This window comes from Syngnathus floridae, chromosome 7, assembly GCF_059516105.1.
Source record: "Syngnathus floridae isolate MCC-2025c chromosome 7, RoL_Sflo_1.0, whole genome shotgun sequence".
Lineage (NCBI taxonomy): Eukaryota > Metazoa > Chordata > Actinopteri > Syngnathiformes > Syngnathidae > Syngnathus > Syngnathus floridae.
In genome coordinates this window covers 1,372,000-1,384,488 of record NC_142419.1, presented here as the reverse complement: position 1 = coordinate 1,384,488, position 12,489 = coordinate 1,372,000, and the positions used below count along the sequence as shown (strand labels likewise).

General features: G+C 41.3%; 1 protein-coding gene across 17 annotated transcripts in view; it reads right to left on the bottom strand.

The window, feature by feature from the left end:
- Nucleotides 1–12,489, bottom strand: part of bcas3 (BCAS3 microtubule associated cell migration factor) — a 322,912-nt gene that overhangs the window by 225,917 nt on the left and 84,506 nt on the right. The gene's annotated exons all lie outside the window — the stretch shown is intronic.

The following is a 12,489-nucleotide window of genomic DNA, read 5'->3' as shown; positions in this document are numbered from 1 at the left end:
AATATGCAACCGAAGGCTCAGGCCCGCTTCCCCTTTTTTGACGGGCCGCGTAAAAAGGAACTTTGAACAAGTTAGAGACTTAAATAACTTCCGTAGTTATTTGAGCCACGAGTGAATTGCGATCCGTTCGAAAGTTATTTCGTCTGAATAAATTAAAGGAAGTGTTTAAATCAGATTATTGGGTTGTGTAGAATGGAAAGTTATTTAACTATTTGAAAGGCTCAGGCCCGCTTCCCCTTTTTGACGGGCCGCGTAAAAAGTAACTCTGAGCAAGTTAGAGAATTAAAAACTTTTGTAAATATTTAACGGAAGAGTTGATTTCGTTAAAAGTGAATTCGGTTGAGAAATTACTTCCTTTAAATAACATAACGACGACGATTGAAATAAATCAGTGAAGTTGGCGGAGGATAAAAGTATTTCAACTGTCCGTCGGGCGCGGCCCAGTTCCCCTTTTTGTCGGGCCGCGTCAAAAGCTAAATGGGACACGATCAAAAAGTAGACTTGCCTTCCAAATTAATTATTGGGCAAATCTAAATAGAGCACGACATTTTTATTCGGTTTAAGAAAGTTGCTATTCTTTTTGAAGCAATTAAGTGGGGTGAAGAACTCCGACGGTCAAGTGCTAGATCTACGTATAGGAAGTTAGAATTAATCATATAAAGTGCATTAATTTTCTTCTTAAATGCTATTATTGTCACACTTTTATTAATTCGATTCTTTTTCGAATGAAAAAGTTGGTCGGCTCGCTGCATGAGCGACCAAGTGGAACGGACCCATATCAACATTTACTTCGGCAAAAACTAGTGCTTGGGTGCGCTAAACAAACGAATCCCTGAGGTCTTAACAAAGACATCTAAAAAATATCCGTAACAAAATAAGAACTTCAAACACTAGCGGGGAGCCATCAATACGATGCGGTCACTTCGAAGTCTTGCCTCGAATTGAGTTACTCGGCTCGAGCTTCGGGTGACTTGAGAGGGATTGGCGTCGTACAGAAATTAGATTGATTCCGGTGGAGTTAATTTAACTCGGGTGGTTAGATTACGGACGAATCTCCGAACCCGGCTAAAACAAACCCGTTACCGGGAAGCCGGGGGCACCTTAATGCAAGAGGTGCGTTTGATTAAATTAAATTAATTAATTAAATTAAACATGAAATATTATGTCTCAGACTACAACCACATTAGGCATGAAAAAATGGGGTCGAAATACAAAGTCCTGCCTAGCTACAAAAACAGATATGCTCAAACCTCATTGAATAAAGTACATAAGCAGACAAGTATATTCACATATTAAATCAATAAAAGAAGCATTTTAAGTATATAATTATAACTACACACCAAATCAATAAAGAAGACATAACTAGACATTTTTGATATGTGGTAATGACAAAGGTTTTTATAACTTGATGATCTGATATGTATTTCTGTGCACTTTGAAATAACAAATGATTTTTGATACATTGCCTGAATAGCTTAATGACCCTTAAGGAACTGTTAAATGCATGCCTGATGTTTTTGGAAATCACGGACACTGCCAAAGTCGTCTAAAAATGTTCAGTACTTGATTATATCTTATGTTTTGATTAATGCTAGATGTGACGTCATATGTTGCCGAATGATAGACGCCAGTTTTGGATTACTACTGAACGTTCTGGATCGAGGGAAATGTTTTGCCTAGCAATGAAAAGATATGTCCGGAAGCATGATTAAACTAAGAATGTTATGAAGTAAGCGAGTGCATGGAGTGTCAAAGGAACGAACAAACAAATGCATGGTAAGTTGTGAGTAAGAACTTTGCATAGCCAGGGAACATTAACAAATTGATGATATCACACCCAAAAGTTCACATAATTCCATACAAAATGACAAAATTGAAAGGATCATGAATGGAGGACAGCGGGTTAAGTGGATGTATGTGCAAGAATGGTTTACAGGAAGATAAAACCGGTAGAGGTGCCAGAGAGAGAGCGGCAGGAGGAAAACCCGGCCAAAGGTGATCGGCAAGTCTGAAAGACGAGATGGAAAACAACAACCCCTACACACACCAAATCACGCATAATCAGCACCTACACCCACGGAACTAGCTCTCACCGAACCAGCACCCACTCCCATGGAATCAAACTCCCCTGCGAACTTGCCACACCCCCTGACTCTTCACCCATCAAACTTGGCCCACACTGGCACGTGCAACTGAATATAAGCTGACCAAAGAACCTTGAATGTTGCCTTTTCTGAATGGAGACTTTCTGCTCTTGAGCATGGTCACACAAAAGGCCCAGCGCTGGATTGTATATTTCCTGAAAACAGAGCTTTCTTAACAAAAATCGATTGAACTCAACCAACCTGTGTAAGTCTAAATTTTGTTTCGGTGTCTTAGCCTTTTCCTGAAACTGAAGAAATAAAACGAGCATGCAGTGAGTAAATTGGATAACAGGTTATTGGCTATGGCCTTTGTCGTGAGGCGCGGATAGCACGCTTCCCAAATTGTGGACCAAATCCAACAGGCAGATATGTTCAAACCAGGGCTGTGGACTCGGACTCGGGGACTCGGTCGGACTCTGTCATTTTTGCCGGACTCTGACTCGTTGCTGATTTTGACCGAGTCCACCGAGTCCGACAATAAAAAAAAATACGTTCAATTTTATTTTCATCATGCTGCTGAGAATGCACGTAGGAATACTGTCCACAGCCCTGCTTACGATCAATGCGGCCACGTTGAGTTGCACTCGGGCTAATGTTTACATTATGTGCCAATGTCAAGAACGATTATGTCACCCAGCTTATATCATTGATGTGTTTCGATAGTTGTGGGGTCGTCCCTATTTGTGTTTAGGCACTTGGTCGAATTAAAGAGAGCCCATTTGTTACAGCTGATCGTTACCCGTCCGGCCTCAAGGCAGCGGCTCGGACAGCAATGCCAATCAGCCAAGTCAGCGTAGAGCGCCTGTTTTCCGGGCTCAAGTTTATCATGTGTGATTAGCGCGAAGCGATGAAAGCTGACTTGGTTGAGGCGATTTTGTGATAATGGTGCCAAAAAGGTGAAAGCAATTCAGATCTCAGGTTGGCCTCACCTTTTCTACTTTGCCCACGCCCTCAACTTAATAGTGAATAGTGGCATGACTGCAATAAAAAAAAAATGGAGAAAAAGCAAAGGCAATTGTTGAATATATGCACAAAAGCAGTTTCCAAACAAAAACTGCAAGCCACCCACAAATAGTTAGGCTTGCCAGAAGCTCGGTTGAAGCAAGACTACCCCACAAGGTGGTATTCAACGTTCTACATGATCCGAAGCACTCTCACAAACAAAGGTGCAATAATTACAACTTTAGGATTTACAAATCCAAGATTATAAATCCTAACACCAGAAGAATGGGAGGAAATAAAGCAATCCAATGACATTTTGAATTCCTTTGAGGAAATCACTAGGGAAATAAGCAGCCAGAAGTATGTCTATGATTATAATTTCGAAGAGTGATTTTGCTTGTCGACTTATACACCGGCAAATACGGTATATATATATATATATATATATATATACCGTATTTGCCGGTGTATAAGTCGACTCGGTGTATAAGTCGACCCCCTAAAATTCGACGGAAATTTACGATTTTATGATATATCCTTTGTATAAGTCGAGCTCAATTGTTGCATTATATTAAACTTCAAAATTCAATCAGAAATATGCGAAATTTATTGACGAAATGTGTTCAAATTCTGGGAGGCCGTGCGCATTCGCAGTGGCCGGAAATAGCTCCAGCCGAGCGGATCGGCTGTTTATAAGCACCGCGGAGGAGATCGCGGATCCTCATTCGACTTCCAGCGGCCGGCGAGCTCGCGCACGCCGCCCGGCACCACCGGGAGGCCGGAAATAGCTCCAAGCCGAGCGGATCGGCACTTTACAAGCACCGCGGAGGAGATCGCGGAGCCGCATTCGACTTCCAGCGGCCAGCGCACTCGCGCATGCCGCCCGGCACCACCGGGATGCCGTGCACACGTGTCAAGTGGCCGGAAATAGCTCCCGCCGAGCGGATCGGCTCTTTATAAGCACCGCGGAGGAGATCGCAGAGCCTCATACGACTTCCAGCGGGCCGCGCACTCACGCACGCCGCCTGGCACCACCGGGAGGCCGTGCGCACGCGCCAAGTGGCCGGGAATGGCTCCGGACGAGCGGATCGGCTGTCTATAAGCACCGCGGAGGAGATCGCGGAGCCTCATTCGACTTCCAGCAGCTGGCGAGCTAGCGCACGCCGCCCGGCACAGCCGGGAGGCCGTGCGCACGCGCCGGGTGGCCGAAAATAGCTCCCGCCGAGCGGATCGGCACTTTAAAGGCACCGCGGAGAAGATTGCGGAGCCTCATTCGACTTCCAGCGGGCCGCGCACTTGCGCACGCCGCCCGGTTCAAATTTTCTAAGTGCCAACGGCTCTTGCGCCATAAAGAGTCCGCCTCGGCTGGTTCCCCATGTCGGCCAGAACAAGTGAAAATTTGGCCTCTTCCCCTGGAAGTCTGGCCAAGTTTGGCAAATATTTTCTAAGTGCGAACGACTCAACCGCCGTAAAGTGTCCGCCTCGGCTGGTTCCCCATGTCGGCCACCACAAGTGAAAATTCGGCCTCTTCCCCTGGAAGTCCGGCCAAGTTTGGCGAATATTTTCTAAGTGCCAACGACATTCATTTAGACATGGCGATTGAATGTTTACGTACCGGTAGTTATTGTCGTTGCTTGACGCGCGATGACTCGCACATTCGCTCAATACCCAGTACTTCCCCCTAGCAGTCATCGTCGCTGCCTGGCTTTCGATGTCCGTTATTGAGGTGAGAATATTTGAAATTGTTGCTGAGGATGCGTGTTAATGCGACGAACGCTTTATAATGATTCAGTTTCTCGCTGTTTGATGAGCCTGACGGACGCACACCCACGCACAATGAGATGCATGAGAAGCGGCCTTGGTTACCATCACATTTGAAGCGATGAATACGAAGTTAAATTTTATGACTCGGTGTATAAGTCGAGGTCGATTTTTTTTGGTCAATTTTGGATCGAAAAAGGTCGACCGATACACCGGCAAATACGGTATATATATATATATATATATATATATATATATATATATATATATATATATATATATATATATATATACACACAGTGGGGGAAATAAGTATTTGACCCCTTGCTGATTTTGCAGGTTTGCCCACTTACAAAGAATGCAACGATCTACTATTTTAATCATATGTACATTCTAACAGTGAGAGACAGAATCCCAAAGAAAATTCCAGAAATTTACATCATATGAATTTATAAAAATTGATAACCGTCTGATGAGGAAAAACAAGTATTTGAACCCCTGAACAAACAGCATGTTAATATTTTGTAGAAAAGCCATTATTGGCCAGCACAGATGTCAAACGGTTTTTATAGTTGGTGACAAGCTTTGTGCACAAATCATTCAGGTTCTGAGGTTGTCACCTGGCAACTCGAATTTTAAGCTCCCTCCAAAGATTTTCATTTACAATGGCGACCTGGAGGCAAGGTGTGTGAAGTCTCTTGCCCAAGGACACAACGACATGTGACTGTGACGGAGCTGGGATCAAACTGCCAACCCTCCGGTTACTAAATGACCTACTCTACTGCCAGAGCCACAGCCGCCACATGACGATGACTGCTGGGATAGGCTCCAGCACGCCCGTGACCCCCGTTGGCACAAGCGGTATAGAAAATGGATGGATATCATTGTAAATTGCTATTGCTGTATTCAAATCATTTCGAGATCCAGATAATTTTTCCAACACCAGATTATTTATTATTATTAATTAGCATATTTTGCTACGTTGTTTTTACTTGAAATAAAATTGTCAGATCATTCTGCTTGTTTCAAGATACTTATTTCTTGATTATCTTATTTGATCTCATAGGCTTGTCAATGATTATTAAAAGCTAGTTTCAAATTCTATGAGGCTTAAAACAAACACATTTTAAGATGACTGCCCAACAACAAAAGAACCTGAATTGTGGTTTCATGTCGGATTTGTTTATATTAAGAGTTTAATTGTATTAGATTCCTTGTTTTAAGTTTAAAAATAGTCATTACAAAACTGCTGTAGATATAGGCCTAGTATTACCGTATTGGCCCGAATATAAGACAACCTTGATTATGAGACGACCCACTCTTTTTCAAGAGTTAAGTTTGAAAAAAGACTGTTTGAACACCAAATTTAATTTTTACACAGAAAATAATGACAGTACATCTGAAACAAATGATTATAACAATATATTCGAGAGAAAAAGCATGTTATTTTGCCTCATTCAAATTATGCAAAAACTGTCTATCACGTCTTAATATCTGAACATTTAAGTATGTAAACTAAAGTGCAATCCCATTTGTAAATAAATGGCTTCTGTTTTTGTAAATGTAAATAAACCTACTGTTTCTGTTGGGGAGCCTGAGGACTGTATAGCGGGTTGGCTTGGATGGTTATGCTCTTTTCAGAACATAGGATTGATTGCTTTACTGAATTATTGGCAAAAAAGTAACAGGCACTGTGGCTCACAGGGGCATACCGGCAAACTGGCAAAAGGGTATAGGCACATGTTTGGTCGTAAGGATGTGAGAGCAGGTGTGTGTAGTGCAGGGACGTGCGGTCACAGGAGGCTACGCCTCCCTTGCCATCATGAAAAGGGGAAAAACAAATTCAATTGTTTTCATTATAAAGCCATTTTCCTTTTAATTTCAATAATGTTGTATCATTTTGAACCAAAATCGCTGAATGTTTAGTTATTTTAAAACCGAAGATGATTCGCTCGGAGGAGCCAACGTCATGTCTAGCCTCCTCTGAGGATCGCGTAATCACACGGCTGCCTATGTTGACAAGCTATGCAGTTAGACTGAAATACAGCACATAAGTCAACGCTCAACTTCTGACGTCACACAACACTAATAGACGAACCTTGCGGTTCCGCTATACTGAATAACCATGAATGAAATACCCTCGGCAACACACCAAACATAAGTCATTGAGACAAGAAAATATATTTGCTGGCGACCGTTAGTTGCCGTTGTGCTGCGTAACGGCTACTCGTACAATGCGAGGAAAACTTAAAGGAGCGCGCCGAAGCTATCAATCAAAACGTGCACACACGAAACAAACCGTGTTCAGACAAACGGCACAACAGTACACAGTAGTGACAATGAAATTTATATATTGTAATTTTCGGACTATAAGCCGCACCAGCTAAAATTCAGGGATATTTTAGTTTTTTTCCTATATAAGCCGCACCAGACAATGAGCCGCACATGCGCACGAGTTATTTACAAAGAAAGACAGTACACGGAAAACTTTTTTAAAGTTTTAATAACATACTTTAACATGTCTTTCTAAACGCTGCCTGTGACGCAGCAGTAGTACCGCAGCAACACGGAAGTGTGCACATGAGTTATTTACAAAGAAAGACGGTACACAGAAAGCCTTTTTAGAGTTTTAATAACATACCTTAACATTTCATTCCAAACACTGCCTGTGACGCGGCAGTAATACCGCAACAGCACGGAAGTAACACAGCACTAATAGGGCTGGATTAAAAAAAGACACACTGGTAAAAGTCACTGAGACACGGCGGTGACACAGCAGCAACACGGTAGCACAGCACTAACAGGGCTGGTTAAAAAAAACATACCAGTAAAGGTAAAAAAAGAGCTGTCTTCATCTTCCTCCTGTGCACTGAAACCATCTAAGTCTTCCTCCTCAGTGTCCGATTGGAATAGCATTAGATATCCTGCGCCACACATTTTCTCAGTCTCTCTTTTGTCGTCGCTTTTATACATTTCTTCTAGCATTTTCCATGATGAGGGTCTGTTCATGCTAATTTTATTCACGCACGAAGCGCTAAGTTACATTAAACTAGCGAGCTACACATATAGCTCCAGAGTAGACGTGACTTGGAAATAAAGAAGGAAAAGGGTGACACAACACGATGTCATCAACAATTGGCCAAATCAACTGCCTTTAACTTAAAAGCGGTATAATACGCATTTCCTTTGTCCCCCATAATGACGGTTTGTGTACAAAAGCTTCCTTTCAGTCATGTCTGTCTTGATCTCGTTTTGGCTCGTCTTTGTGTGAATTATACGACACTATTTGCCTGGCGGATGGAGACGCGATCAACACACCACTTTTCTCCCCAGTGACTGTGTCACATATCCCTCCGCCCAGCAAAGCGGTGCCGCACAACAGCGGTCCTCAGCCTTTTTACGAGTGTATAAAAGTGATCAAGTCATCACAAAAATCACGGAAAAAATCCTATGTAAGCCGCACAGGACTATAAGCCGCAGGGTTCACAATTTGAGAAAAAAGTCTCGGCTTATTGTCCGAAATTTACGGTACTCCCTTTGTGTCAAAGATGCACACGATCACAGCAACACACTCAGTCGATACCAGCAATTTTTAACTTACCGCTGTGCTAAAGCGCCAGCAATCCCGATAAGCTGATGTAACTCAGGTGAGACTTAAGGCACGGTGATGTAACTGTCCAACATTTTAACATCAACATAGGAACCTTTCTAACAGTTTCTCCATTTTCTGTTGTCTCTTCTATTTTCTTCTCTTTTCTTTCTTACCGCTATTTTTTATTTTTCTTCTTTGTGCTACCGCTATTTTTATTTATTGTGACAGGGGTTCACTTTGGCAAGTTCAGCATTCGTTTTAAAGATATCTGGCGCTATTTAGCGTTGTGAATGGGTATAATGTCTAGACCCCGAATGTAAGACGACCGCCACTTTTTCAGTCAATGCAAAAAACACCATCTTATATTCGGGCCAATACGGTATTTTCTTATTTTTCAAAATATTTTCAAGTAAAACATTCTTCTTCCGTTGGCAGATAATTTCACTTTAGTATTATTTTTGTCAGTTTCACAATTTTTTCTTTACATTTCTAATGGAATTTTTGCAGTGAGCGTGTTAGCTTCTAGGGTGTGTTTGGAATTCCTGCGAGCATGCACGTTTACTTTGACAAAGTCTGGAAACTCAGAGTTGCTTACATTTGCTTTACGATGTGACAGTGCTGGCCGGGTTCAGAAATGAAATGGAGCAGATTGCGCTCTCAGAACTCAAGTTGTAGTGCCCTGGGTAGCACGTCACCTGACAGTTCAGAGGTGCAAGGTTCGATTCCGGCTCTGGATTTACTGTGTGGAGTTTTCTTGTTCTTTCTGTGCTTGTGGGGTTTCCTCTGGGTACACTGGTTTCCTCCCACATTCCAAAGACATGAGTGCAAATTGCTGTCAATGTGTGCCCTGCGATTGGCTGGGTATCTGTTCAGGGTGTTCTCGGGCGTCACCTGGGTTAGGCTCCAGCACGCCCGCGATCCTTATGAGGATAAGCCTGGAAGGACGGACGCACGCATCTTCTACCTTTGGTGTTAGCGAAGGTGTTTAAAAGTGACACAGATGATGAAGATTTCATTGGATTTAGTGATTTGGAGTGACACGGATGGTTTGGTAAACTTGTTAGCATGTCTTTTATGCTATAGTTTATCTGAATAACTCTTAATACGTTATGTTAACATACCAGGCACGTTCTCAGTTCATTGTTTAGGTCACGTAACATTAGCATATCGTACAATTATTTTGCCTTTTGTTGTCTCTATTCTATTTTTATTTTAAATTGCCTTTCAAGATGACATGTCTGTTCTTGGTGTTGGGTTTTATCAAATACATTTCCCTCAAAAATGTAACTTATACTCCAGTGTGACTAATATAATGACTTGTCCTTCTTTATTATGCATTTTATAGCTGGTGCAACTTGTACTCTGGAGCAATTCATAGTCCGGAAAATACGGTAATAATATCACAAAAATAAAATAAGTAATGCACTAGACACAATACAATATACTACTGAAATATTACTTTTGTAACATGTTACTTTTATAATATGTAACAAATGCTCTCCCTTTGAAATTCGTCGAGAAGCTCATTCCTCTGGGAGGCACTACTATTCTTCACTGCGCATCTTGAGGAGCCTGATGAGATTGCTCAGACACCTGGACACCTCCTTAGTGGTTCTTGTGTACTCTAACACGGTTTGCTTGTTACATTGCATTTAAAAAATATAAAAAGCAATAAAACTCTCATTGTTTTTGTCACATGCAGCTGAACCTCTTTCTACAATTAATAATTATTTTAAATTGTATCTGACAATAGCTGAGTGAAGCACTCATACTACTCCAAATAATGTTCTTTCATGTTAGGATTTAGGATAAAACTCGACACAGTATAAAACATAATTTGAGGAATCCAAATGTAAGTCTGAAATGATAACACTTTTGGAAAAAGTGGGGTTTGCGTAACTGTTTTCTCTTCTTATATTAACACCTATACAGACAATTTGTCACAAACACCTCTTATCTTCTGGCTGTTGACAGGTATTTTTTGTAAAGCAAGAGTATTCTACTATCACCTCTGTCAGCAGCCATACAAGTCAGAATCCTCATATCTGAGTGCACAAAAGTGTGAACAAGTGTATGTCCGTACTCTGCAAGGCCATTAAAAAAGGTGTTGTTAGTTCACCCACGACTATAAATACTTCACAAACCACTTAGAGCTACAGACCATGGCACCTTGGCACAATCTAAACATGGGCAACTTAAATTTTATATGAAATTCTAAGGATCTTGACCCATGTTTTCTTCATTAGGGTGTGTACCTTTTGGAAGGCAGAACAATTGTCTTCTGCTGGACCATAACATTAAATGGAGATATGCTGTCAAAAAAAATATTTGCCACATATTACAAACAACAATTCCGTTTTCAGGAAAAAGGGTCAGAATTTTTTTTAATGTAACTAACACTATACATGTGAAGTTAGGCAAGACTTTCGCATAGTGTGGAATTTAAAAATATTAGAACGAAGATGAGTAGAGGTAGTAGTTATACAAGTGTTCAAAGCAGGCATGTCCAAAGTCCGGCCCGAAGCATTGTGTCATAAAATCAATAATAAGTGGCCCGGTGGCACTGTCGCGGGGACCTGCGCGCCCCAGAGTGAGCCACAGAAATGAAACTCGTCCTAATGGGAACGCATACATGAGCCAGCGCTCATGATCGATTGCGAGCGTGTCTCCTCGGTCCCTTCCAAGTTCATGCGCACACAAGTGTCCGTTTGGAAGATAATCGGTGACACAGACACTTCCTCATTCAAATGTCCACACACCAAGGACTAAGGCGACGCTAAAATCAGACGCTGCAAGTGACGCCTCACAGGGAAAGGGGAAAAAAAAAAGAAAAAACACGGACTACTGGTGAGAGTACATTATACACACTACATGTCCGCGCCGCCCTCTCACAGTGATCACAAACAACAAAAAGACTATGGATTATTATTTTGTGATTATGAAGTAATTTGTTGCGTATGAAGTTAAAATAAAAAGGATAAAATATGTTTTTCTTATTCAATATTTTACCAGGTAAGCCAATTGAGAACACTTTCTCATTTATAATGGCGACCTGGAGGCAAGGTGTGTGAAGTGCCTTGCCCAAGGGCACAACGACATGTGACTGTGACAGAGCTGGGACCAATCTGCCAACCCTCCGGTTACTAAATGACCCACTCTACTGCCTGAGCCACAGCTGCCACTGATTTAATTTGGATTAAAAATCTGACATGATGCCTGTTTACTGCAGTCACAATCACCAATATCACCCTTCTTATTAATACAGCAATAACAATAATAAAACAAACTTTATACATCTAATAAAAAAATTCATTCAACTTTCATAAAATTATTCATTTGTATTTAATTTATTATTATTTTAATCTAACATTTCTTGTAGTTCAATTGACAACAGATTTTCATTTGCAATATCAACTTATCTACAGACAGCAAAGGATATAGTTACATATTTACAAGTCCATTTACAATGGTAATGGTTCGAGGAATCTCGGTGTGAATGGTCGCCCCCTATACATTTTCATCTAACCAAATCTGGCTCGCTTTGCAAAAAGTTTGGACACCCCTGGTTTTAAGAGTAACCCTCACAAGAGTTTACATAATAATAATTGTACCGTGTTTTTCGAAATATAAGTCGCACCGGCCATAAAATGCACAAAAAAGGGGAAAAAAACATATATAAGTCGCACCGGAGTATAAGTCGCACTTTTGGGGGAAATTTATTTGACAAAATCCAACACCAAGAACAGACGTGAACCAGCAACAGTCTAAACGATACGGTATGCTAACGTGACATAAACACAAACAAGGAGCTGAGAACGGGCCTGACGTAACATTCACAGTTATTCAAATAACTATTACATAAATAACACATTCATCAAACCATCTGTGTCACTCCAAATCATTAAATCCATCGATCGAATTATTCATCCTTTCTGTAAACAATGCTGTTAGGGTTTTTCAGATTATCCTTATCGTATGATTATGTTAGAATGCAACCGGTAATAAATAACCTACCTTGTCCCATCGTTCCACAAGGTCGTAAAACATCCC